At 43.0% G+C, this 27,475-nt stretch overlaps 1 protein-coding gene across 1 annotated transcript in view; it reads left to right on the top strand.

Moving 5' to 3' along the window:
• Positions 1-1,441: 1,441 nt before the first annotated feature.
• Positions 1,442-27,475, top strand: part of nudt14 (nudix (nucleoside diphosphate linked moiety X)-type motif 14) — a 127,390-nt gene continuing 101,356 nt past the window's right edge. Inside the window, exon 1 of the mRNA XM_079887206.1 lies at positions 1,442-1,575. The gene's annotated coding sequence lies outside the window, so the exon portion shown is untranslated. The remainder of the gene's footprint in view (positions 1,576-27,475) is intronic.

Below are 27,475 nucleotides of genomic sequence, written 5' to 3'. Positions count from 1 at the left end.
ACAACGTCAATCAAAAATCACAGCCAATCAGAACGGCGTGTGGGCGGAGTCTCGCGGCAAGTGCACAGCACTAGAGAGTAAACTTGACGGCACTCGCAAGAAAATGGATTAAGTAGCCTACATAATCAAATTCACAAATATTACACCATTTAAAAAATACATAGGCTACTGAGTTACTAAAACAATCTTTGTCAAATAATACACTTGTTTGTTCACAGTTTTAACGTTCTTGTTTCCATTTGTTTAATTTCAAGATCTGAGGTGAATTATATCCATTGTTGCTTTTACAGCCACAAAGCTGAAGCACTAAATGACATTCAAAGTCACATTACACGCTTTTAACATTAAATAAAGCACATAAACAGTACCTGAGATTATCATTGCCACACTTTGTGTTTGTTGTTCCAGCGCGACGTTGCAGAAAAATAGAAACCGTTTCTAAATTAGAATCGTCGCGTGTAGCCGTCGCACCTGGGTAGGACAAAAACTCTGATTAACATGGAAAAGATACCTTTTATCGCGTGTCGCGGCGTCGCGTCGCGTGTAGTTAGGACACGGTGTAATTCTAACATCCTGGACCATCTGAAAAATCTAAAAGGTAAAGTAATCCACAAAAATAGGTCTGAATGCTTCAAACTGGTAGAAATGGACAGACTAATTAAACTCGGATGTCTCAAAATTAATCTGTGGCTGCACCGTACCTGTTTGATTGGTGGATCAAGCATTCAATGAGTATCCAAACTAAAAGCGTCAAACAAAACTTTACAATGTGTGTAAATGATTGTAATTACTTTTAAAGTATTGTAAACTTTTAAAAAAGTGTGAACATATTAAGACTTGTTGCTTAATTTTAATAGTATGTTAAACATAGGCCTACCTGTACAAAATATTGTAGTATTCTTGTTGAAAGTGTAATAAGCTAAATGCTGAATATGCATTTAACACAGAAACTATGTAAACATCATATGGAATTAAGCTTACATCATATTCATATGTAAATATGATTACACATTATAGAAACATGAACGTAAATGTGTCTAAAAAAAAAAACACATAGGCAGAGAGCCTTTTCATTTCAGAAAACCACCACGCCACCGATTTAGATATATCTGTCAACAGGGTATTCGTCAGGTTTTCTATCAGAAACTGTATCATTTTTATAGTACCTATTATTAATTGGGTTGTCTAGTATGATTCATGGAGAAACTAGACTGCTTTAAACTACCTTGATTGCTTTGTCTGTTTTCATGGGTCAAACTACTCTTCATTTTGCATAAAATAAATTAAGGCTTGTTTAAACAGATGACTCAGATGCATGAAGGCAGACGCTCTCCATAAATCTCCATAACTAAAATGTTATGTAACATTCATTAAATCTCTAAATGACACAGAAGATATCTAAACAACCTTGTGTGTGTGTTTTTTTCAAGGATAGAGCTATCTCTTTAGCATGATCCTTTTCTTTAGCTGCTCCCATAAGCCAAACATCACTTCCTGTTACCCATGATGTGCTCGCCATCACAGCTCACATCTGATGGAGTTGGAGTCCCTTATAAAAGTGAATTCAGCTGAGTGGTGAGTGATATTTGAAATGCCTACAGTACATCAATTGATCCCTCAATAGTTTGAAATGTACTGTACCATGATGAGAGAACTGCCATTGATTTTTGTTGTTGTTGTTTGTACAAACTTTCTGTTGGTTTTAAAGCTTTCATGTATCACGGCAGTTGACACGGTTGGTGTATAAATTTAAGTTAAGTTAAACATTTCCCAGTGCAGATTTCTAAACGAGTTTGATTTGGTCATGTGACCAACAGAAAGCAGCTTGTTGGTTTTGTAGGTGACTTCTGTGTGAGCTTTGCTTCATAAACTGCTACACTGTTGATACTAGTCAATGGAATTTTGCTCTTGACTTGTGACCTTTAACACCTGTTTCAGTAAGTTAGTTTACAGCATTTTAAAAGTTCTATTTCAGTTGAACTAAAGCAATAATTTGTCAAGTACATACTTTATTCTGACTGAAACTGATCTTCCTGTTTTTGTGAGGACTAAAGGGTTGTTCACTAAGAACAATAACTATAAAGATAACTATAATGGCAACTATATTAGCATCCACATCAGCATACAAACTCTGTTTATTATTAGCACGCGCTGCAGGTTTTGTCGTCTGTCACTTTAAATTCTCAAGCTCTTTAAAGCAGGTTGGCTGTCAATGCTTTTATCATTAAATTTTTTTCTAAAAGTGATTCCAGCGATATCGTTCCTCTGTCATTATCGTTATAGTTGTGGTGTGAACTCTGCATCTTTTACATTTCAAATGATTTTTAAAACTTAACTTTATCGTTGTAGTTATCATCCTTGGTGTGAACGGCCTTTACAGTCTTAGAAAATGTCATAGTAACTGACTTTGTTTATCATAAAAATGTGTCAAGCTGCGTTCACAATACCAGCCACTTTGTTGCTACAGTACATGTTGCCAGTGGCTGGCGGTTTGTTCGCTTGGTGTTCCCAGCACTTCTGGTTGCCTAGTAATGTTTGTAAATGGCTTTCACGGATGGTATTCCATGTTGTAGACAACAAATCAGTTTTCTTGCCTCTAAAAACAAAACTTTTTGGAGGTAAAAGACTAAATATAAATGGAATCAGGACATGATGCTAATATTAAAGATGAACAAGAAACAGCGAGTGCTCTTTGCCATTATGGCTATTTATTTGCTGCAAAAGCGCATCTATCTTAGCCTGGCAAGCCCAGACCTACATCAAGATGTTAGGTCTGGCAACTCAACATTGGCACGGCTCAATCCGAGGGGCGGGATAAACGGTTGTCTCTCAAAATCCCTCTGCTAAATTTTGGCCGCTAGGGTGCGTCTAGATTTCTAGGCTACATCTATCTGGGTTCACAAAACCATCTAGGTTCGGAGTCAGCATGGCGAGTACCACTGTACACAGAGAAATATCATAAATAATAGAGAAGTTGCTGAACGCCAAAATTAACTTCTCCGTCTTGCTGCCAACACTCCACTCAGGATGTAATTATGGATCACGTGGGCTCCACTGGCTTCATTTGCATAAGAAACATATCTCAACTGTCGCGTCGCTGGACACACCTACATCCTACATCACTGTCGCTCGTGTCTCCAGAAACTGCCAGCTCTCCATTGAAATGAATGTCACTACAACGTATTAAAGTGCCCCTATTACGCTTTTACAGATATTAACTCTCATGCAGTGTGTAATATAGCTGTCTGTTTATGTAAAATGTCTGCAAAGTTTTAAAGATCAAAGTGCACAATAAATGAAGTTATCGTCTCCTAAAAGAAAGAATCGATTCTGAACCGCCTTGTTATGGGGTAACAGTTTAGGACCCAAGGACCAGATGTTTGAAAGAAGACCCGGAGTCAGAATTATAATAAATTAAAGAAAGGTTTTACTGAAGATAGTTTGCAGTTTCATCAGCAGAAGTCAGCTTCAAGACTCACACAGGAGTTTGTAGGCCACCCCGCTTACAGTTACAAAGATCACAGCAGTTATACCCTTCACTAGGGTCTAAGCTACGTCCTTGCTTCAGGTTGAAGTTTCTGATTGGCAAAAAAAATAGATAAACCACAGATATACAGATAGACGGAAACACATCTCCATTGATTATGCAGATGACACTCAAACCCTAAAGTTAGGCACGTCGTGATCTTCCAGTTCTCAGATTTGGATTGCTGGACGCCAGCATGTCCAGAACAACAACTCAGTCAATCTCCAATAATGCCAGTGGTTCCTTAATCTGTAACCAAGAACACTAACACACACACACACACCCCGACACACAGCTTTTCCAAGGTTGGATTTGGCTAGGCTCTAACTATAAACAGGAGAGTCCTCTCAAAACATCAAGATAATGTGTTCTTTCTCTCAAGGAGAGGACGCTTTAGTCTAACTGGAAAGTAAGGATTTAACAAAGAAATGGTCCCTTAAACTATTGGCTTCAATGACCCCTTTATTTTTTAACACGTTGAAAACCTTTCTCAAACACAAAACCAGTCCCTATTTCATTTCTGGAAGCCGGGATAAATAAGCAAGCACTGTTACTGCATTCAGATATCAAATACTGACATTAAAGAATACATAATAAGAACATTTCAGTAATCACACTGGTAACTTCTATAACAAAGTCAAATCTCCAGAGAAGTAATTCAACTCAAAATACAAAAATATTGATTAATACCTTGATTATAATCACTCATTACAAATACATTGAAGCAGTAGTGGATTCCAATCCACCCCCTTTAGCCTAAACAAGTCGTCAGTAATTCCAGTCTTACTTCAGTAACTTAAATGCTTAACAATGTAACGAATTTGCATAATGCCAGCCTATGGTCTTCATTGGCTGCATGCGAACAACGTCTACTTTGACCCGCCCTCAGACACTGTAGCTGTCACGATACGGTCAAGAAACATAAACGAGGACTCAAATGCAGCAAAACAAGATAAGACTTTAATTAACAAAACAAGCAAAAAGGTACAAACAAAACTCCCACGTGGGGGAAAACACTAGAACAAAACTTAAACAGATCAAAACACTGGGAACAAAACACAAGAACATTAGACAACGTAACAGCACAGTACAACAGACACAAGGAGACTAAATAGGGAGGCAAACAAAAGAAAGTAACGATGACAACAGGTGGAATTAATTAAACCAATAACAAGATAAGAAGGGCGGGGCTAACAATGAACACGAGCACATGGCCCAACACAACAAACACCCAAGTGCAAAACAAGACAGGACAAACTTGTGACATAACCCCCTCCTTAAGGAGCGGCTACCAGACGCTCCACTAGGACAGGAGGGACAGACCAGGGCGGGACAGGAGGAACAGACCAGGGCGGGACGGGAGGAACAGACCAGGGCGGGACAGGAGGAACAGACCAGTGCGGGACGGGAGGGACAAACCAGGGCGGGACGGGAGGGACGGACCAGGGCGGGACGGGAGGGACGGACCAGGGCGGGACGAGAGGGACGGACCAGGGCGGGACGGACCAGGGCGGGACGGGAGGGAGAGACCAGGGCGGGACGGGAGGAACAGACCGTCCATCGGGCGGCCAGGGAGGAACAGACCGTCCCTCGGGCGGCCAGGGCGGAGACTTTCCCTCGGGCGGCCAGGGCGGAGACTTTCCCTCGGGCGGCCAGGGCGGAGACTTTCCCTCGGGCGGCCAGGGCGGAGACTTTCCCTCGGGCGGCCAGGGCGGAGACTTTCCCTCGGGCGGCCAGGGCGGAGACTTTCCCTCGGGCGGCCAGGGCGGAGACTTTCCCTCGGGCGGCCAGGGCGGAGACTTTCCCTCGGGCGGCCAGGGCGGAGACTTTCCCTCGGGCGGCCAGGGTTCAGGAACTGGAACCACCGGCTTGGGCACTGGAACAGACACCACCGGCTCAGGCACTGGAACTGGCACTAGAACTGGCACCACCGGCTCGGGCACTGGAACGGGCACTGGAACTGGCACCACCGGCTCGGGCACTGGAACTGGCACCACCGGCTCGGGCACTGATACTGGCACCACCGGCTCGGGCACTGGAACTGGCACCACCGGCTCGGGCACTGGAACTGGCACTGGAACTGGCACCACCGGCTCGGGCACTGGAACTGGCACCACCGGCTCGGGCACTGGAACCACCGGCTCGGGCACTGGAACTGGCACGGGCACTGGAACTGGCACCATCGGCTCGGGCACTGGAACTGGCACCACCGGCTCGGGCACTGGAACTGGCACCACCGGCTCGGGCACTGGAACTGGCACCACCGGCTCGGGCACTGGAACTGGCACCACCGGCTCGGGCACTGGAACTGGCACCACCGGCTCGGGCACTGGAACTGGCACCACCGGCTCGGGCACTGGAACTGGCACGGGCACTGGAACTGGCACCATCGGCTCGGGCACTGGAACTGGCACCATCGGCTCGGGCACTGGAACTGGCACCACCGGCTCGGGCACTGGAACTGGCACCACCGGCTCGGGCACTGGAACTGGCACCACCGGCTCGGGCACTGGAACTGGCACCACCGGCTCGGGCACTGGAACTGGCACCAACGGCTCGGGCACTGGAACTGGCACCAACGGCTCGGGCACTGGAACTGGCACCAACGGCTCGGGCACTGGAACTGGCCCCACCGGCTCGGGCACTGGAACTGGCCCCACCGGCTCAGGTTCAGGAACAGACACAGACACTGGCTCCGGCTCAGGAACTGGAACAGACACTGGCTCCGGCTCAGGAACAGACACTGGCTCCGGCTCAGGAACAGACACTGGCTCCGGCTCAGGAACAGACACTGGCTCCGGCTCAGGAACAGACACTGGCTCCGGCTCAGGAACAGACACTGGCTCCGGCTCAGGAACAGACACTGGCTCCGGCTCAGGAACAGACACTGGCTCCGGCTCAGGAACAGACACTGGCTCCGGCTCAGGAACAGACACTGGCTCCGGCTCAGGAACAGACACTGGCTCCGGCTCAGGAACAGACACTGGCTCCGGCTCAGGAACAGACACTGGCTCCGGCTCAGGAACAGACACTGGCTCCGGCTCAGGAACAGACACTGGCTCCGGCTCAGGAACAGACACTGGCTCCGGCTCAGGAACAGACACTGGCTCCGGCTCAGGAACAGACACTGGCTCCGGCTCAGGAACAGACACTGGCTCCGGCTCAGGAACAGACACTGGCTCCGGCTCAGGAACAGACACTGGCTCCGGCTCAGGAACAGACACTGGCTCCGGCTCAGGAACAGACACTGGCTCCGGCTCAGGAACAGACACTGGCTCCGGCTCAGGAACAGACACTGGCTCCGGCTCAGGAACAGACACTGGCTCCGGCTCAGGAACAGACACTGGCTCCGGCTCAGGAACAGACACTGGCCCCGGCTCAGGAACAGACACTGGCCCCGGCTCAGGAACAGACACTGGCCCCGGCTCAGGAACAGACACTGGCCCCGGCTCAGGAACAGACACTGGCCCCGGCTCAGGAACAGACACTGGCCCCGGCTCAGGAACAGACACTGGCCCCGGCTCAGGAACAGACACTGGCCCCGGCTCAGGAACAGACACTGGCCCCGGCTCAGGAACAGACACTGGCTCCGGCTCAGGAACAGACACTGGCTCCGGCTCAGGAACAGACACTGGCTCCGGCTCTGGCTCAGGAACAGACACCACCGGCTCAGGAACAGACACCACCGGCTCAGGAACAGACACCACCGGCTCAGGAACAGACACCACCGGCTCAGGAACAGACACCACCGGCTCAGGAACAGACACCACCGGCTCAGGAACAGACACCACCGGCTCAGGAACAGACACCACCGGCTCAGGAACAGACACCACCGGCTCGGGCACTGGAACTGGCACCACCGGCTCGGGCACTGGAACTGGCACCACCGGCTCGGGCACTGGAACTGGCACCACCGGCTCGGGCACTGGAACTGGCACCACCGGCTCGGGCACTGGAACTGGCACCAACGGCTCGGGCACTGGAACTGGCACCAACGGCTCGGGCACTGGAACTGGCACCAACGGCTCGGGCACTGGAACTGGCCCCACCGGCTCGGGCACTGGAACTGGCCCCACCGGCTCAGGTTCAGGAACAGACACAGACACTGGCTCCGGCTCAGGAACTGGAACAGACACAGACTCCGGCTCAGGAACAGACACTGGCTCCGGCTCAGGAACAGACACTGGCTCCGGCTCAGGAACAGACACTGGCTCCGGCTCAGGAACAGACACTGGCTCCGGCTCAGGAACAGACACTGGCTCCGGCTCAGGAACAGACACTGGCTCCGGCTCAGGAACAGACACTGGCTCCGGCTCAGGAACAGACACTGGCTCCGGCTCAGGAACAGACACTGGCTCCGGCTCAGGAACAGACACTGGCTCCGGCTCAGGAACAGACACTGGCTCCGGCTCAGGAACAGACACTGGCTCCGGCTCAGGAACAGACACTGGCTCCGGCTCAGGAACAGACACTGGCTCCGGCTCAGGAACAGACACTGGCTCCGGCTCAGGAACAGACACTGGCTCCGGCTCAGGAACAGACACTGGCTCCGGCTCAGGAACAGACACTGGCTCCGGCTCAGGAACAGACACTGGCTCCGGCTCAGGAACAGACACTGGCTCCGGCTCAGGAACAGACACTGGCTCCGGCTCAGGAACAGACACTGGCTCCGGCTCAGGAACAGACACTGGCTCCGGCTCAGGAACAGACACTGGCTCCGGCTCAGGAACAGACACTGGCTCCGGCTCAGGAACAGACACTGGCTCCGGCTCAGGAACAGACACTGGCTCCGGCTCAGGAACAGACACTGGCCCCGGCTCAGGAACAGACACTGGCCCCGGCTCAGGAACAGACACTGGCCCCGGCTCAGGAACAGACACTGGCCCCGGCTCAGGAACAGACACTGGCCCCGGCTCAGGAACAGACACTGGCCCCGGCTCAGGAACAGACACTGGCCCCGGCTCAGGAACAGACACTGGCCCCGGCTCAGGAACAGACACTGGCCCCGGCTCAGGAACAGACACTGGCCCCGGCTCAGGAACAGACACTGGCCCCGGCTCAGGAACAGACACTGGCTCCGGCTCAGGAACAGACACTGGCTCCGGCTCAGGAACAGACACTGGCTCCGGCTCAGGAACAGACACCACCGGCTCAGGAACAGACACCACCGGCTCAGGAACAGACACCACCGGCTCAGGAACAGACACCACCGGCTCAGGAACAGACACCACCGGCTCAGGAACAGACACCACCGGCTCAGGAACAGACACCACCGGCTCAGGAACAGACACCACCGGCTCAGGAACAGACACCACCGGCTCAGGAACAGACACCACCGGCTCAGGAACAGACACCACCGGCTCAGGAACAGACACCACCGGCTCAGGAACAGACACCACCGGCTCAGGAACAGACACCACCGGCTCAGGAACAGACACCACCGGCTCAGGAACAGACACCACCGGCTCAGGAACAGACACCACCGGCTCAGGAACAGACACCACCGGCTCAGGAACAGACACCACCGGCTCAGGAACAGACACCACCGGCTCAAGTGTGTGCGTAGCCCACACACACCACATGGCTGTGGCCATAATGGCCAGTGTCGCGGTCACTGAGGGCTCAGGCTCAGGAACAGACACCACCGGCTCAGACACAGGCTCGACGGTGGCCATCTTGTCAGGGGACACAGGCTCGGCAGGCGTGACGTGAACAGGCTCGGCGGCGGCCATCTTGTCCGAAGACACAGGCTCGGCAGGCGTGACGTGAACAGGCTCGGCGGCGGCCATCTTGTCCGAAGACACAGGCTCGGCAGGCGTGACGTGAACAGGCTCGGCGGCGGCCATCTTGTCCGAAGACACAGGCTCGGCAGGCGTGACGTGAACAGGCTCGGCGGCAGCCATCTTGTCCGAAGACACAGGCTCGGCGGCAGTGACGACCATCTTGTCCGAAGACATAGGCTCAGGAACAGTCTCTGGCTGGGCAGACGTGACGTGAACAGTCTCTGGCTGGGCAGACGTGACGTGAACAGTCTCTGGCTGGGCAGACGTGACGTGAACAGTCTCTGGCTGGGCAGACGTGACGTGAACAGTCTCTGGCTGGCCGTGAACAGTTGCAGAGGAAGTCCTTCCTCTCCTCCTGCGTCTTGAAGCCCCCGAACTCTGGACCACCGGCACTGAGATCACTGGAACCATCGGCGTTGGAACCACGGGAACAGGCGATGAAGGACGCTCGGGGCTGAACCTCGCCGGTCCGTGGTCAAAGAATGACCAAACTGGAGAATACTGTCGGTGCTCACCTCTCGTATCTCCTCCCCTACGTCCTCCACGAGTTCCCCTGAATTTAGCCAGCCTGGTTCCTCTAAACTCCTCTCTGTCCCATGTGGTAGAAGAAAGCCCACGAGAATCCATGCTGCTGAGTCCTCAAATGGCTGTTACGTTCTGTCACGATACGGTCAAGAAACATAAACGAGGACTCAAATGCAGCAAAACAAGATAAGACTTTAATTAACAAAACAAGCAAAAAGGTACAAACAAAACTCCCACGTGGGGGAAAACACTAGAACAAAACTTAAACAGATCAAAACACTGGGAACAAAACACAAGAACATTAGACAACGTAACAGCACAGTACAACAGACACAAGGAGACTAAATAGGGAGGCAAACAAAAGAAGGTAACGATGACAACAGGTGGAATTAATTAAACCAATAACAAGATAAGAAGGGCGGGGCTAACAATGAACACGAGCACATGGCCCAACACAACAAACACCCAAGTGCAAAACAAGACAGGACAAACTTGTGACAGTAGCTGGTTCGTGTTGTGTACATGCCGAGAAGATGCTGTTTTCTGCTTTGCAGAAGCAAATTCTCTTTGTAAACACTTCTGAAGGATAAGGATGTGAAGTCAGTGGTTAAAATTAAAACAGCAATACAACAGCAGTATAACCTTTTGTTGTGTACCTGTCATTTTACTGATGACTGCTTCTCAAATCTCAGCGAGGTCAATGCAGGATTTGCAAAATGCTCATCCATTAAAGATGGGACAGTACACATTTTATTTGGACAAACTTGATCCTCTGAATCACAACCTCTAAGTATGATGTATTGATGTATTGAGTGATCAAAAATACATAGTTTTGTCTTTTGTGTTTTATATTGTGTAGGTCTCCGGCTAACCGGCTAACTTACGTTATTACTGTCTTACTGAAATAGTTCTGCTAATCAGTTGTGGGCCACTATTACCTAAAACTGTCTATTAATGCAGATTGTCTGTCGTTCTTTCTACTTTGAGTAAAGATAAAGGATGGAGCAAGATTTGTTTTACAAACTTCAATTTTACATCAGTTATTGATGTTAGTGCTCAGCTAACGTATGCACTGTTATGTGCACCTCAATAAATTATAAATTGACACATCGGCTTGTTGATTGACATACACTTGTTAATGCTGATAGAGGCATCTCATAATGTGCGTCAAACTGAGTAAAAACCTATCACTGAGAAAGTCATCCTTGCGATGAAGGTTCGAGTTGAATAACTAGTTCTTCCAATGTTTCATTATCTGACTTGCACTTGTGGTGGCAAACAAAATTCTATCACTGAATAAGAGATAAACATTTCCAATTGTCTTTGATGAGGTTTATTTTCTTGCAAGAAAAGGTCAGCAGTCATACAGTCACTCAGAGTGGCTGCAGAGTGTGACAGTGAAGGGAGGGCATCCTTCCTCTCTTGTAGTCTTGACTCCCAGAATGTTATCTTTCTAGGCCAATGATGGTATTTTCAATCTTCACTTTACCATTCCAATACAATTCCATATTAGAATAAGGTTTGTGTGTGCTCTTTTACTGTCATATGATGGTCACACACATCTTAAAGATAAAATTTCTTCCACACACTCAAATTAATAATAGACACCATTGGTACTGTCTTTCTGTACAGCGTGTACAATCGCTTGTAAACCTGTTGTATGAGACCTCCGAAACAAAGTTAGGAAACTTTGAACCTAGGGGCACTTTTGTTTTCAGTGAGACTATATAATACTAACCTAACATTTTGTTCTTGAGCACACATATGTTTTGAGGTTTAGTGGTGCTGGGTGAAGAAGTGAGTTCAGATGGTTCAGAGCAGGTTGACTGATGGCTGCAGTAATAGAGGAGCAAAATACCCAGAGGCAAGATGGGCATTGGGGGCACAAGTGCACCAGAGCTGAAAAATCACACGGCCCTGGGGCTGGTCGGACAGTATCAGAGGATCAGCATGTGTCATTTTACGTATATGAGAACACTCAGTCTATTATTAAACCCATTAACTTAGTCTCTCTCTAAGATAAACTTGTGTGATGCACTAGCAATGAAAACATGAATCTTAGTGGCTGATCATACTGTATGTCCATCAAAAACACATTTGGGCACAGCCTGTATCAAAAAGTAAGGTTAAATTGGAAGTCTCAAGCCATATGATATCATATAGGCCAATTTGATATAAATGCAATGATATGAAATAAATCACCACAGTAGTATAGTATAGAATAGTGCAGCCTGCTGTAACTTTCATGTTGACACTGACTCTATGCTGGTGTTAAAAGAACAATTTTCAGCATAAGAAGCGGTTGAAAATGCTGCATTTTAGGTTAGACATTATGCAAGAGACCCTGTCAATAATTAATGTGTTACTTCACATGGCATATGAAATATTCATTGATTGATCACGAGGACGTGAGGCGGAGATGGCCTGTTTGTGACAAAGCAATCAGGCAGGAAACACATCTCTCTTTCACAGAGGAAGATAAACACAACAACAAAAAGCCAAGTGCTCTTTTCTGACAGACTACGTAGTGCTCTCACATCTTACAAGATTCATAAGTGTTGTTATTGTTAACTATTAAAAATCATTTTTGGAAATGTAAATAAAATAAAATATATTAGATACTAAAATAAAAAGAAATCAAATCTATATAGATATATAAAAAAAAACTAGACAATATTAAAAAAAAGAATGACAAAAGCAGATAAGAAAATTACTAAAATAAAAAAATTAAATTTACTTCAAAATGAATAAATACTATAATAGCATATCAATACTAAAATAACACTGGTTCATTCATACACAGATTTATTTAAAGGTGTAAATATTTTTTTGTTTGTTTCCCAAGGAGGTGTTTAATTTTCATAGAAAGCTGTTAATCAGCAACTGCTATAGTTGGTCAGCTGATGCACGACCCCTCTCAAAGTACATGAAAAGCATCCTGCAATCTTTGCTGTTTTTGTCTCTTTAGCTGTAAATCTATAAGTGTAACAAATTACTGCTTAGTTCACATTAAAGTGCTGTGCTGAAATAATTGCTTTTCAATATACCCCACAATCCACACGACAACACGAGATGTTTCAGTGTTGTGAATCTAGCCAGATCTTGCAGCAACATCAAATATCTTAGATTGCTCCCACAGCAATCAGATTATGAGATATCTGACATCCTGAAAGCCCATTGGCAGGGCTTTGCTGATGTTATTGCTTTATTTGATTGTTTGGCCAGTTAACTATATTCCCTTGGTAATGTACTGGTTCACTTTCATAATTAAATAGATTCTGCAGAGGAAGTTAGTCGTTTTTGCCAGAGAAAAGCTATAATTTAGAATGGATTCAAAATGTGCAATCTGTTAAAGCTAAATAAACATTTTTATGTTATATTTAATTTGGTTTTTATAGCACAGTGAGCTCACACAGGCAAAATTAATGGGATGTTTTACTATTTCATTTTCATGAAATTGCATACAAAATACAAATACTTATGAGCTTTTCATTGTGTAGCATGCGATGAACCTTTGAAAAGGAGGCAGAGAGAGGGACCGGCCAGCTATAAAATATGTAAAATGCCTGAGACGGTGTGTCATTGTGTCAATGCTGATATTTCATTGTGTCTGATGTCAGCTTACTGTGATTAGAGATGCGGCTGCACTGATGTGTCTGACATTGATAATAAGAAGGATGGATGTCTGATGTACCCAACATTTACCATTTGATTATCATGAACCATCTAATGGGCAATTCTTAAAGGTGGAATGAAACTGAAGTATTTTCTTCCCTATTGTGACGTAGGCCTATATCTGAGTAAAAAATAGGTAGATAGATAGACACTGTCTATGCGGAGTATGCGCTGCAATCAGTCACAATGCATCCAGCAAACAGTGGCTAATCCTAACAGCAGGAGTGAACATGCTAAATAAAGTAGTTTTGATTTCATCTGTGCTCTTCGCCCCTCTCATCCTTGAGTATCAGAGAAGCGTGTGTGAGCTGAGAGCAGAGGCTAATTGCAAATCAATAGGCTGCAGTTGTTTCCTACGATTAGAGAGTTGAAAAACAAGCTTCGCGGTTTCACCGCGTGGCAGCTGGCATGTGAAAGAGCCATAATCATCTCCACCCTTGCTCGTCATGAGCAATTAAGCTTTGGATCATGGAGCGATTCTTATCACCCAAAGACAGACTGGGCCATGAGGCCACACACACACACACACACACACACACATATGCACACTTCTATAGACTCTCAGTAACACTTATACATTTAAATGGAAAACGTAAGATGCGATACTAATGGATAGCTAAAGGGATGATTGGGAAATGAAGAGTGTTGCAACCCACAATCCATCACACAACATGATTCCCCTCGTTCTATACACAATATGTGCTGAGAATATGTTAAAATGGGCATTTATCACAGAAAATCTGTCAGTTTCCATTCTACTGCATGAAGATTTAGCACCCCCCACAACGGATCTCATGTTAAACAGAGGACGTCGACGTGTAGATGTCTTCTTCTCCGTGTTGTTTATGGATGCTTTATTAAATTGACAGTAACATAACAAGAGATAAGAGATGTAAGCTGTATATTCACTATAAGAGCAAAGAACAAATCACAGTTTACTTGACTGTTGTACCGCCTTCCTGAAAGGCTTCTCTGTCACTCACTGCCTCAGAACCAATCCATTTAAACTTAATTACAGTTTTTTTTACAGGACAGAGTGGACAGGAGCGGTAATCTTTCTAGTTGTTGTGTAAACAGACGCAGTTACACCATGGCGGACCGCATTTGTACAAGAGGTTGATTTTATGGTATTTTGTAGGAATGCACTAGTTAACATTTTGGCTTTAAAACTTTAAAATGATTTTCTCACTATATGGCCAGTTTTAAAATGTATACTTTTTATAGTACTTTGTTTAAATAAATACAAAATAATAAACTATAAAATTAAAGACAAGAAAAATGACGTTAATAACAGAAAATAACGTTTTAAATTCGAAGTGAAATTTAGGCATCACAAAATTATAATGCAGAGTATGAAAATGGGTGTTCATATTGAGCTTTGCAAAGATACATTTAAACATGTTATTAAATTATTAGTGGTTTTAAAGAAAAACTTTAAGTGAGCGTTAGATGTTGGCAAATGTAACCTAAATGTAAAAATAGTGGAAATGAATACTTAAATATCCAATATTAATTTGTGCATATTAATTTCCTCAATTTATATGACCCACGTCATCTAACACTTAAAGTTGATCTTTAATTTTTTAAACATTAACAATTCAAAAACAATGTTAAATATATATTTTTAGCAAATCTCAAAATAAGAAATGTTCATATTATTTCTTATAATGTTGTGATGCCTAAATTCCAAAAACATTGATTTTGAACATTGATTTTTATTTATTTAGACAAAATACTATAGAATTTTAAAATCAGCCATTTAGCAGTTAACAGCCATAACATGAAAATTATGATTGGCTTACTGTGCTGTACAGAGATTTAATATTGGAGCATCCCTTCTCTTTTGGGTATCTTGACCAGCTTGACTCACCAACTCTGACACAACCAATGGTGTTTGTTCAACCAATTGCAGACAGAGGAAGTGTTCTTTTCCAAGTCAACTTTAACTATACAGTAGAATACTGTTGTAGAGTTTGATCTTGGCAAAAATATTTGAAAGATATTGGGAGTGTCATATGCTTGACTGAAATTTACCATGCAGTATTCGTCTGTCACAGAAGAGCAGCTTTGCAGCTCAACGCTCTAATGAGTACCAGAGAATTCCTCCTGGAAATGCACTGGGAATGGCCATGCATCTTAGATGACATCTTTATTTTATTTTCTCCGGATGTTCTGGAAAACACGCTTATTTCCTTTCCAGTTGTGGGTGTCTTTTTCTCCAAAAGCCTGCACTTGCAACAGTTTGCTGGGAAAGATTAGTGTTATTGTACTTGTAATGTGTGGCCGTCACATCGGCTGATAGGTATCGCCCTGCACTGTCTGTGGCTCGGGGTGTGTTGCTGCATTGATTTCCTCTGGAGTGCTTGGCTTGGCTCCTTCCTCCCTTTTTTTCTCAGCCAGTCAGAGAGACTCAACACACACTTCCCCTCTTGCTTGATGTTAATCTTCTTAATTGAGTATGTGAGTCAGCCTCTGAGAGACTGAGATAGGGGGAAAGAGGCAGGGAGGGATGCGGGAATTGATTATGTGTGGAGATGCTTTCTCACAGCGGGACGTCTACCTATTTGAGCTGTATCCCTGACTTCTGTGGTCTTTTGAACTACTTTGTGTACATTTCAAGTAAAAAAACAGAAGGTTTCTTGGAAATAATCAGCTGATATTTGGCCAAGCTGCATTAAGATGATTTATGTTTTGATTTACTAGAATAACTCTGCCTGTGACTATATAAATACTCTTGACTGACCTATGTAACCCCTGGATGATCTAATAATTCGACCACCATTATGTGAGCAGCTCTGTTGCTTCATTTAATCAATACTGTTCTCTTGGCCTCATGAATAAAGGGTCTCATCCCTCCTCAGCCCCTGGAGAGGCATCTGTCTTCCTTGTGATGAATCGAAAAGCCTCATTAATAGGTCTGTAAGAAGAATGTGTTTTCGGGGGTTGGCTGACCTGCCTGTCACTCAGAAGGTCTTCCTGCGGCCCCTCCGCTCTTTTTGCGCCGATGGGAAGGCCGCTCACAGTTCACAGACTGTCTAATTACAGGCCAACTCTCCTTCACTGCAATCACCTCTCTGGGAAAGAAATAAGCAGTGAAAGCAAAAAACATAGGCTACATATGAAAAACAAAAAATAACTTTCACAGATTGAGTTTGACCTCCTGCTGAATATTTTTTTTTTTTACTTTGCTCTCTGGAGTACTTAATTCTGAAGATGCAAGATATATACAGTTGTAATCAAAACCCCCATTGCAATCAGGTGTATTGGCAAAATTTACAGACTTTCAGCTGTTTGCAATGAACAAATTAAACAAAAGTAATTGAAATAGCTCAACACAAAAACATTTTCAAGAGGTTTCCCCAAATTCAACTGAAAATGCAACTTTTAATTACTTCTACAGTCTCAAAATTATTATTCAACCACTTCAATTATTCAATGGCAAGCATCTTTAGTACTTCGTAGAACACCCTTTTGCTGTTATGACCTGCTGCAAACGAGATGTGTAGTCTTTTAGGCCAAAAAGTTTCAGTTTTGTTTCATCGCTCTACAGAACAGAATCCAAAAACCTCTGTGGCTTATTTATATGATTTTGAGCAAATTGGAATGGAATTTTCTTATGCTTTTGGGTCAGTAGTGGTGTACGTCTTGGAGTTTCGGCATGGAAACCGCATGCTTTTAGTACGCTTCTTACTGTCTCTAGGAACATTTAGTGCCTTTGCTATCTTTTTGTATCCTGTTCCTTGTTTGTGAAGGGCGATGATATCTTCTCTAAACTTTTTGAACCATTCTATTGACCTAGTCATATTTCTAACATGCAGTCAAAAGTGACACACAACAAACCTAGCCAGTTCAGATATTTCATGTGTTCTAGCTCAAGCACACCTGGTGCAACTAATGAAGCCCTTAATTAGATTAAGAATGTATAAAAAAAATTTATCAGTATCAGTCTATATAGATATTTCATTGTCCATGCTTATTTAGATCACATTTGCCGAGACTTGATAGTATAGTATTTTAATATTAGCCATAAAATTTTAGCTTCCAATGATTTTAATCAAGATTAAATTATTATAACAATGACAATATTGCTTCCACTTTGTCTAGAGTTATATATCCAGCACATTGTTTTGCTCCCTATATGTTTAAACTTATTTTTAATAACTTTAAATATAAAAAATACATAATATATATAATTTCTTTTTAATTTAATTTAAATTTTTCCAGTATAATTATATTTAAAGTTCAAGGAAATTTTTAATAGAGGAAGACATGTTACATTGTAGCTAAATTTGCTAGCTAACTAAGTATTCCAAAGAAAAAATTGCTTGGATTTCAGATGAATATTATATAAATCAATATTGTAATATTGTTGCACTGTGTTTGTCTTGTTTTGCTGATTGTTTTCTATGTTGTAGTAATGGACTTGTTTTTTTAAGCAGAGTGATCTAAAATATAAAATGCTTTATATTTTCCCTTATGTATGCTTGTACATGTTCACTCAGTGGAGATATAGATAGCACACACATGGACCAAAGCTCAAGTATCTGTATCCTTCAGGAAATCCCAAATCATTAGCCATGTTGTGACAGTTCTGATGTTGGATAAAAGGTTCCAGAAGTTCCACACACTGTCTGTTCCGTTAAATGTTCTCTCACGTTAACGCCATGTCATATGGGATGCGTGTCCACTGACACTAAAAAATAGAGTATGTCTTGTGGAAATGAAATCTTCTCACATGCTCATCTGCTGAGCGCTGGAGTTTTGAAATATGATAGCAAGGTCATCAGTACATCGCCCACTTTGGGTATGTGTGTGACTCCGGCTGCAAACGGCAGCCCAAGGTCGAACTCTTAACTGTCATACTTCACTGTCAACACTGCGTATTATACCCAGGGACTGACCCCCCCCCCCCTCCCCCAGAGAAAAAGAGAGAGAGAGATGGGAGGAAAATAGAAATGTCTAATCGAAGAAGGTCAGAGCTGTCAGCAAATGGAGCCTCTGCTGGCTGTCATGTCGGCTGCATTCTGTTTGGGAGATGAATGGGAGTGATGGGCACTGTCACTGATAAACTGCTTATGGCCCATCCGTATGTTATAAATAGTCCCTATTCATGATGTTTGTGTTTGTAAATGTGTTTGTGTATATGTATGTTTTCCTTGTCTGGCACAGTTCAGTTCATGGAGCTCTTTCTCAAGTTTGGGGTCGGTAAGATTTTTAATGTTGTTGAAAGAAGTCTCTTTTGCTGCTCACCAAGTCTGCATTTATTTGAACAAAAATGCAATAAAAACAGTACAATTGGGAAATATTACAATTTAGAATAACTGTTTTCTGAAAATATTTAAAATGTAATTTATTCCTGTGATGGCAAACTGAATTTTCAGCATCATTACTCCATTCTTCAGTGTCATTTATAATGTTGAGAAAAGTTTTTTTTTTATTTCAAAGAATCCTGGAAAACAATGTAACACGGTTTCCACAAAAATAAGAAGCATCAACATTGATAATAATAAGAACCATTATTAATAATTTAGCAGCAATAATAATTGCGCACCAAATCAACATATTAGAATGATTTCTGAAGGATTATGTGACACTGAACTGAAGACTGTAGTTATGATGCTGAAAATTCAGCTTTGCATCACAGGAATTACATTATGAAATATAAACTAGAAAACAGTTTTTTTTTCAGTTGTAATAATATTTCACAATGTTACTGGTTTTAATGTATTTTTGATCAAGTAAATGCAGCCTTGGTGGACATAAGAGACTTCTATTGAAGTAATATAATGACAAATGTTTTTGACACAAAAAAGCTTGTTGAATTGCACTTCTTGAAAAAATATGCATTGCATTAACCCTGCTTGCATTTTAATGCATTGTATTTTTAGGGCTTGCATTTATATGGGCTGAAATTCAACATGGTTGTATATTTAAGCTGTGAATATTTCAATTCAAAACATTTCACACATATTCACCTTTCAGATTTCACTTCCAAAATATTCATTCTTTTTAAAAATACAACCAATAATATTCGACAGGCAATTTTCGGTTCAAATTCAACAGAAAATTCAACATTTGACATCCGGGAACGGCAGGGATATCAGTAGATTACCGATTGATAATCTCCATAGCTGTAGTAGACCTCACCAGCAGGGGGTGCAAGCGGCTGTTGACGAAGACTAGAGCAACGGGTCATTCATTCATAAAAACGGATTTACAGAAATGGAGCAAGTGGTAATTATTTGTGATGATTATCAGGACCAGTTTGTATATGGAAAAGCTGATAAAGACACAAAAGCAAATTTCTCTCAGTTGTTTAGTTTTCTTAACTTTATATTGTGGCGCTGTGCTGCAAAACTGGGGATTCCCTCAATATGTCATTCTCCAGGATTCTCCTGCTGTCAGGATAACGCTTAATGGACTAAAACAGTGATATAAAAGACCAAACTCGCACCTTATTGGGGATGTAGGCTATACTAGATATAGGAACAGGCAAGCGGACTCAGAATATGAACGTAACGCGCAAAGTTTCACGCTAAGCGATTCCCAGTGAAATACTGGCATAAAGTTGAGCGTGTTTCTAATGGGAGTGACACATTGGCATCTTTCTCTCTTCTGACTGCCATTATCAATCCCTCTTTTTTTTACTCCTTTTGAATGTTGTGAAAACACTTTCAGTTTTTCTTTTGCTATTTGAACAAATGGGAACACAAAAATATATATTTAATGTAGTCTCTCATTCACCACTATAGAAGTTTACCCAACTATGACGACTTCCGCTTCTGAGAAACCTGGAAATGTGAAAAGGGTTAATTTCCATGTTGTTCCAACCCTGTATTTCTTTCTTCTGTGGAACACAAAAGAAGATATTTTATGGAACGTTAGGAAACAAACAACATTGGTGACCATTGACTTTCACTGAAATGGACAAAACAACACTGAGACATTTCTATAAATATCTTTTTTTTTTCATAAAGAAAGATTTGGAACAACATTATGGTGAGTAAATAATGAAAGAATTTCCGGGTGAACTATTCCTTCAAAAAAGTTTTAGATTATAGCAAATCGCAGGACATGCCTACAAAGTTTTTGAGAAAGTCCTGAACTATTTTACTATTTAAATTTTACAATTTAACTGTATGTGTCTGCTTTTTTGGAAGTGGTTAAAACATCACAGTAAATGTTGTGACATGACAGAGACCTCAAGATGGAGATCAGAGGATATGACTGTTAGGCTGAAATATGGCAGTTACATCACCATTAGGAACAAACATAATCATATATGACATAAACCATGTCCCAGAAGGCTGTGTATCCTCTCTTAGACATATTGTGTAGAGTTGTGCCTCAGCAGAGCAGCTGTTTGTCTTTTGCCCTCTTCTTTAAATCTCTTTTATGATCATTTTACCGCATCAGGAGACGTGGGAGAGCTCTGTGAATCATACCCACCGCAGCACAATGCTAGTCACCCACATACATACTCCCTCTCAGAGTGTTCTTAAGGGAGAGGGAGTGAGACTTAGATAGAGAGAGCGGGACGGGTGAAAACCTCATTCATCTTCGGCCATGAGAGATGACAGCTGTGAGCAGTAGTATGAGAACACCTGCAGATGGTCGAAAAGGAGGGAGGGAGTCTGAGGATTGGTGAATTATTTCAAAATGATGAAGGCTACTGAAGGCATATTCGGTTTCCTTTGTCATCTAATGATTGATTCGTTGACTCTTTGGTGACACAGTCTGTTAAAAAATTCAAGAGAAGGACCTCGGAAGGGCATGAAAAGATGCTGCCAGTACTACTCTGCTGAAAAGACCTGTTGAAACAAGGTGGACCAACCTGATCTAATGGTCTAACAGTACCCCCAGCTTGGCCAAACTGATGTTAAAGGTATAGTTCACCCAAAAATGAACATTCTGTCATTTACTGACCATCACGTTGTTCCAAACCTTTGTCTTTCTTTCTCATAATGGAACATGAAATAAGATATTTTGAGAAATGTCTTCATTCTTTTTTTTGTCCATACAATGGAATTCAAATAGGCTCCAATGTTGTTTGATTCCCAACATCCTTCATTAGATCCAACATTCTTCATAATATCTTCTTTTGAGCTCTGCAGGAAAAAGAAAGTCATACAGGTTTGGTACAAGGGTGAGTAAATGATAACAGAATTGAACAACTTTCTGAGGGCTACTGTATCTCAAGCTGGCGAATCCGATATTTATGAGTGAACTTATGGGAAACATGACACATACTCCAATTGAGACTAAATAAATATAACAAAACAGTTTCAAACCAATGACAATTGGCACCTCTTTCAGAGGTACTTTTTTCATAACTCTAAACCTAACCATGATTTTAACCTAAATTCATTCTGGGAAGAGACAACAGATTACTAAAATATAATCAAGCTCATATCTGAAATGTGCTGCGCAGGATTCAAACAGCAGCAGGAACAAAATGTTCTGTTAGGTTAGTTCGCATAATGACATTTGTGTCTTCTAATCACAGATCCTTTTCCATAGAACAAAACGAATAGCAACTGAGGTTGTCATGAAGCAAAAAGGACAAAAAACATGAGCTACGGCAAAGCAGCGATGAAAAGGGCCCTCGCACCTGTGTCGCCGCCACCCGGCGCCTTTAGGAAAACAGAGCACGGTGGGCAGTATGTAAATATAGGAGGACTATGTCAAAGTAATTTGTATTTGCCACACTTCCTTGTCAAATTAATTTGTATTTGCCACACTTCCTGCTACCAGCAGGTGGCGCTATTGCTATAACCAAATATGAGCATGGTCATGTGTTCAGGACAGGACTCTTATCAAAGATGTGAAGTTTGGGGCAGATTGGACATTGTATGCCTGAGTTACTGCAGGCTGTCTGTGGTTGCCTAGCAACATTGGAACTGCAAGCAATATTGACAGAGAACTTATCTGATCATGCATATATCACCAAAAGGCCGAAATTGGGTGAATGTTTGTCAGGCCGCCGAGGGCACACCCTTCGACGAAAACTCAAGATCTTCGCAATTTAACGTCGCAAAGGTCTTAAGATTACACTCACCAAATTTGAAGAGGATCAGATCAAAACTGTAGGAGGAGTTCGTTAAAGTACAACATCAGGAAATGGCAAAAACTGCCCAAAATCTGAGAGGAAGTTCAAAATAGCTGACTTCCTGTTGTGTTTAGGGCTATGCTCCAAGAGACTTTTTTGTAGGTATTGGGTCATTACATGTATGTACCAAATTTCATACCTGTACGTGAAACCTAGAGGCGGGGCAAAATGTGGGGGCAATAATTTACCGAATTTGCCAAACCCAATTTTGAAAACCATATCACACATAAATTTTCACCACTTCTGAAGCGTGTGCAAAGTTTCATGAGTTTTCGAGCATGTTAAGGCCCTCTAAAAAGCGATTCACTTTGGAGAAGAAGAAGAAGAAGAAACGGAGAAAAAACAATAGGGTCCTCTCACCATCGGTGCTCGGGCCCTAATAAAAGTAGTCTAGGTTAACTTGTACTAATTGTAATGAGTTTGTCACAACAGGACACAGGACAGAGTAAATTATTTCAGATCTACGTACACTTCTCCAATTGTTGTTGTAGTTTGTGCTTACCTGACATTGTGTGCTTCTCCTAAGTTTGCAGTTGTTGAAAACTTAGGCGTTATTGTGTTTGTGGCTAGCCTATTTGGTGTTTGCAGTATTGTACACTAGTCTCAGTGGGTCTTGCCACATTGCCCCATTTGTCAGAGCTGTCACCATTCGCCCACCTCAGCAAACGCAAGAAAACTGCAGTCCCCTCCATGTTCACAAACATCAGCCAGCCCGGCTCCGCTCTTAGAGGTTACCAGAAGGTTAATCACCAGGACCAATATTGAACATGCTGTTGACATTCTAATTAGTTTTAGTTTACTGTACACCAGATATGCAATTAATATGGCAAGAGACAAGCAATAAGGTCACCTTTTATATGGAAATACTTTACATTTTCCGGGTTACAGCAGTGAGATGTCTGCGATTGTTGATATGGTAATAAAGTATTGAATGTTGAACGATTGAACGAGGGAGTAATGTAAGTTTAGCTGTTATCCATAATGGATTTAGCAAAGGATGCTGTGACATACTCTAAATTTTAATCTCCAGACATCATCTTTAATAAATCATTCAAACAGCTTCCTTATGTCTTGCCTTATGTTTGCCTTAAAATACAAGGCCTGACAGATTGTCTATTGATTGTGGTAAAATGGTGTATGAAAGGATTGTCAGAAAGTACTTCCCAGACTACACTAACTGCTTCGGATGGAGCCAGAATCGCAATCTCTGAGAAGAGATATTAATCTTCAATAATAGGCGGGCACTCCTTTACCAAATAGCCTACAGTACATCTCTGGATGACCTGGAGAATAGTGGTCATTTTGCTAAGCAAGACTGACCTTCAATTTGGCTGTACAAGAACAAACCTAGTTGGATTTTCTGATCCAAGTGATATCTGGTAAACTGACAGTTCTATTACAGTACAGTACATAATTCAGAAACACTATGGTTCCAGTGCACTGACTTCAGCACAGACTCATTTTGAGGTCATTGAAAACCAGCAGGAACATCTTGAGTTTTTAAGCGTAGAGTGTCAAACACATTTAAAGCCCAGTGAAGTGGTTATTATTTTTCTTTTGTGAAGGAGGCGAATTAATTCAGCCTTCAAATGGTTTGTTACACTGTCGATTACGGGGGAAAATGTTTGTGGTGTGTGAATGATAGAGTGGCATCTCCTGGCTGTGAATTATTCTGAAGATACTCTCTGACATGCTAAAATTCTCCTTATGAATCGCATTACATCCTATGTGAATACATTTTTTATTGAGCTTGTTTATACATGGTATTAAAACCTGTGTGATCTATGTGAGTTATCTATGTGAGAACCACAGCCCTATATGATTTACAGTGTTAACAGTGAAAGAAGATTTGTGAGTAAAATGGACATTATATGTACCTAAAAGAATCAGAATCAGATTTGAATCAAGGTACTTAGTACTAAATAGTCTAAATAATGTGTCTCAATAGCATTTCCGGTGACCACTTGTGATTTTTAGAGAAAGGTGAATGTTGATAAACCACAAAAAGCACAAAAAAAACTTTTAAAAGAGTTAAAGCTGCAATAAAATAATTGTGATACTGTGATGTCATGTGAGTGACATGTTGCCCCGCCCTCCTGCCAGTAAACGTAATCAGAGAAGAGTAGAGATGTTGAGATTACTAGGACACAAGAATTAAAAAATAATAATAATGTGCACAGAACAGATCAATCATTAATATTCCATAAAAAATAAGAATTGTCAATTTTGATTTCATGGTGACTTGAAGCATTTTTTCATGTATAATTGACGTTGAATATTTGCCCAGTATACTGCAGGGGCATCGTGTAGCCTACGCTTATTAAAAATCTCTGTTCCAATCATTTAGGTTCGAGTCGGGTAAAATGTTCAAAAACCTGTCTGCAGTGCTTTGTTCTGGACTCTTGTGGCTGTGTTCATGGTCCCTGTGAAAGATGGAGGGCACATGTTTGAGTCAGGCTTTTGATCTATTGTTGCGGATGGCTTCTGCCCTGGGCATGGCCCTCATCCTTTTTTCCCTCTACGTGCTGCATAGGACAAGTTCTCTCCATTACACCCTGATTTATCCATGTGAAAGCTGACACCTGGCTCAGAGGCACAGCTTCACACAGCTGTTAATGTGCGTGTTTGAGGTGAGCAAACCCCTGACTTTGGTTCCAGCCCTATTGGGTTTCTTTTTAATTGGTTGAAACTGTGATGACCAAGTTTATGTGTGTATTTGTGTATTGTACACGTCTTTTGATGGATAGCAGGTGTGCTGTATGTGCTTTTTTTGGTTTTCGGTTTCTTTCTGCTTATCCAAGCGAAAGCATTAAATATTCATGCGTTTGTCAACACTCTGGGCCATCTTATGCCCCCCTTGGGAGAGATGTACGTGCTTCACAAGTCTCTCGTCATGTGTTGCTGACCGGTGACAGCGGCGGTTAGTTCAGAGTGGATGCTGGCAACACTGAATAATGAGACGGAGCCTCTGATGTCATCTGAGTGTGTCATTGTGGAGCACTGTTGAGTTCAAAAACAGACTCAAAACCTGTGACACATGCAGCATGAAAATATGAATTAGGGGTGGCAAAAATATCATATCACAATTTTTTTCAGAAATATCTCGATTCACGATTTTATCACGATTCTTTTTCATGTTGGTTTTACTATTTTTGCAAGTGATTGGGCATTACAGCCAAACTAATGTCTGTATTTTAACAAAATATAGAATGGCAGACATGTAGGCCAAAGTGACGAAGATAAAAATCTTTGTAATTATTTTCTTTGTTATTAAAAGATAAAACAAAGATACACATAACATAAACATGAAATAAACAGTGCTTTATTTTTTCAGCTACAGTAGGTGTATTTAACAGAAAGAAATTAAAAAATTCTAGAAAGAAAAAAAAAAAAAAAAAAAAAACACTACTTCACTGTACAAATTATACATTGATACTTATTAAAGCAACTATTAATGTTCTTAGAGCAGTGAGTGATTTTCTCTTTGTTTTTTGTTGTTTTATTAACATTAAAGGGATAGTTCCCCCAAAAATGAAAATTGTCATCATTTACTCTCTCAAGTTGTTTAAAACCCAAATAAGTTTCTTTCTTCTGTTGAAAATAAAAGTTATTTTGAAGAATGTGGCTAACCAAACAATTGCTGGTCCCCATTGGCGACCAGTGACTGTTTGGTTTACAGCATTCTTCAAAATATCTTCCTCTGTGTTCAGGACAAGAAAGAAATGAATACAGAAATGTTTGGAACAACGTTAGGGTGAGTAAATAAGGTCAAGCCACCGGCACGGACACGGAGACTGGCACGGGCACCGACATGGACACCGGCACGGAAACCACCATTGATACGGACACAAACCGAGGACTGGTTTGTCACAATAGATCTGACGCATACTTTTGATGTCTCCATCCTTCCACAACAAAGGAAGTTGCTGAGGTTTGCTTTCGGGGGCGAAGCATACCGATATCGAGTACTTCATTTCGGCCTAGGTTTATCACCCTGCACCTTCACGAGATGTGTGGACGCAGCTTTGGCTCCACTGCGACTCATAGGCGTTCACGTGTTGAATTACATCGACGATTGGTTAATTCTAGCTGTCAAAGCACATGGCGGTTCAACATCGAGATGTTGTTCTCAAGCATATGAAGAGGTTGGGGTTAAGTCTAAACGCCAAGAAAAGTGTGCTGATCCAGCATGGGACTTGGCTAGTGTGTTGGAAGGCCTTATGGCGGCTCCCTTCGAGTCTATTGAAGAGGTTCCAGAAAAATTCTTCACTTTAAAAACTATCTTCCTCCTTGCTATCTTGTCTCTCAATAGAACTGGAGACTTACGAGCCCTATTGGTAGCTCCGTCATGCCTGAAGTTTGCCCCTGGCATGGTTAAAGCTTTTCTTCACCCTAGGCCGGGTTATGTTCCTAAGGCCCCCACCAATGTGGCAGGGCCTATTACGGTGCAGGCCTTTTGTCCTCCACCTTTCTTAACCCCAGACCAGGAAAAACTTAATCTGCTGTGCCCGGTTAGGGCCCTAGACGCTAGAGCTGCCCTGTGGCGTAAGTCGGATCAATTATTCGTCCGTTTCGGGTCACCCAGGAAGGGGTGCAAGTGGAGGATGCAAGTAGAGGATGAGTAAGTGGGTAGTCGTGGCTATCTCACTTGCATATGAGTCAGCTAGTCAGCCTTCACCAATGGCTGTGCGGGCCCACTCTACCAGGAGTATGGCCGCCTCTAAAGCTTTGCTCTCGGGAGCTTCCCTTAATGACATCTGTGATGCGGCAGGCTGGTCCTCACCGCTCACCTTTGTCAGGTTCTATAGCCTGGATGTGGGTTCCACTCCAGGTTCCAGAGTGCTCTAGCCCTAGTGT

Source organism: Squalius cephalus (assembly GCF_949319135.1).
Source record: "Squalius cephalus genome assembly, chromosome: 12".
NCBI classification, from domain to species: Eukaryota; Metazoa; Chordata; class Actinopteri; order Cypriniformes; family Leuciscidae; genus Squalius; species Squalius cephalus.
Note: the sequence above shows the minus strand (reverse complement) of the source record. Positions and strands in the feature narration are given on the sequence as shown.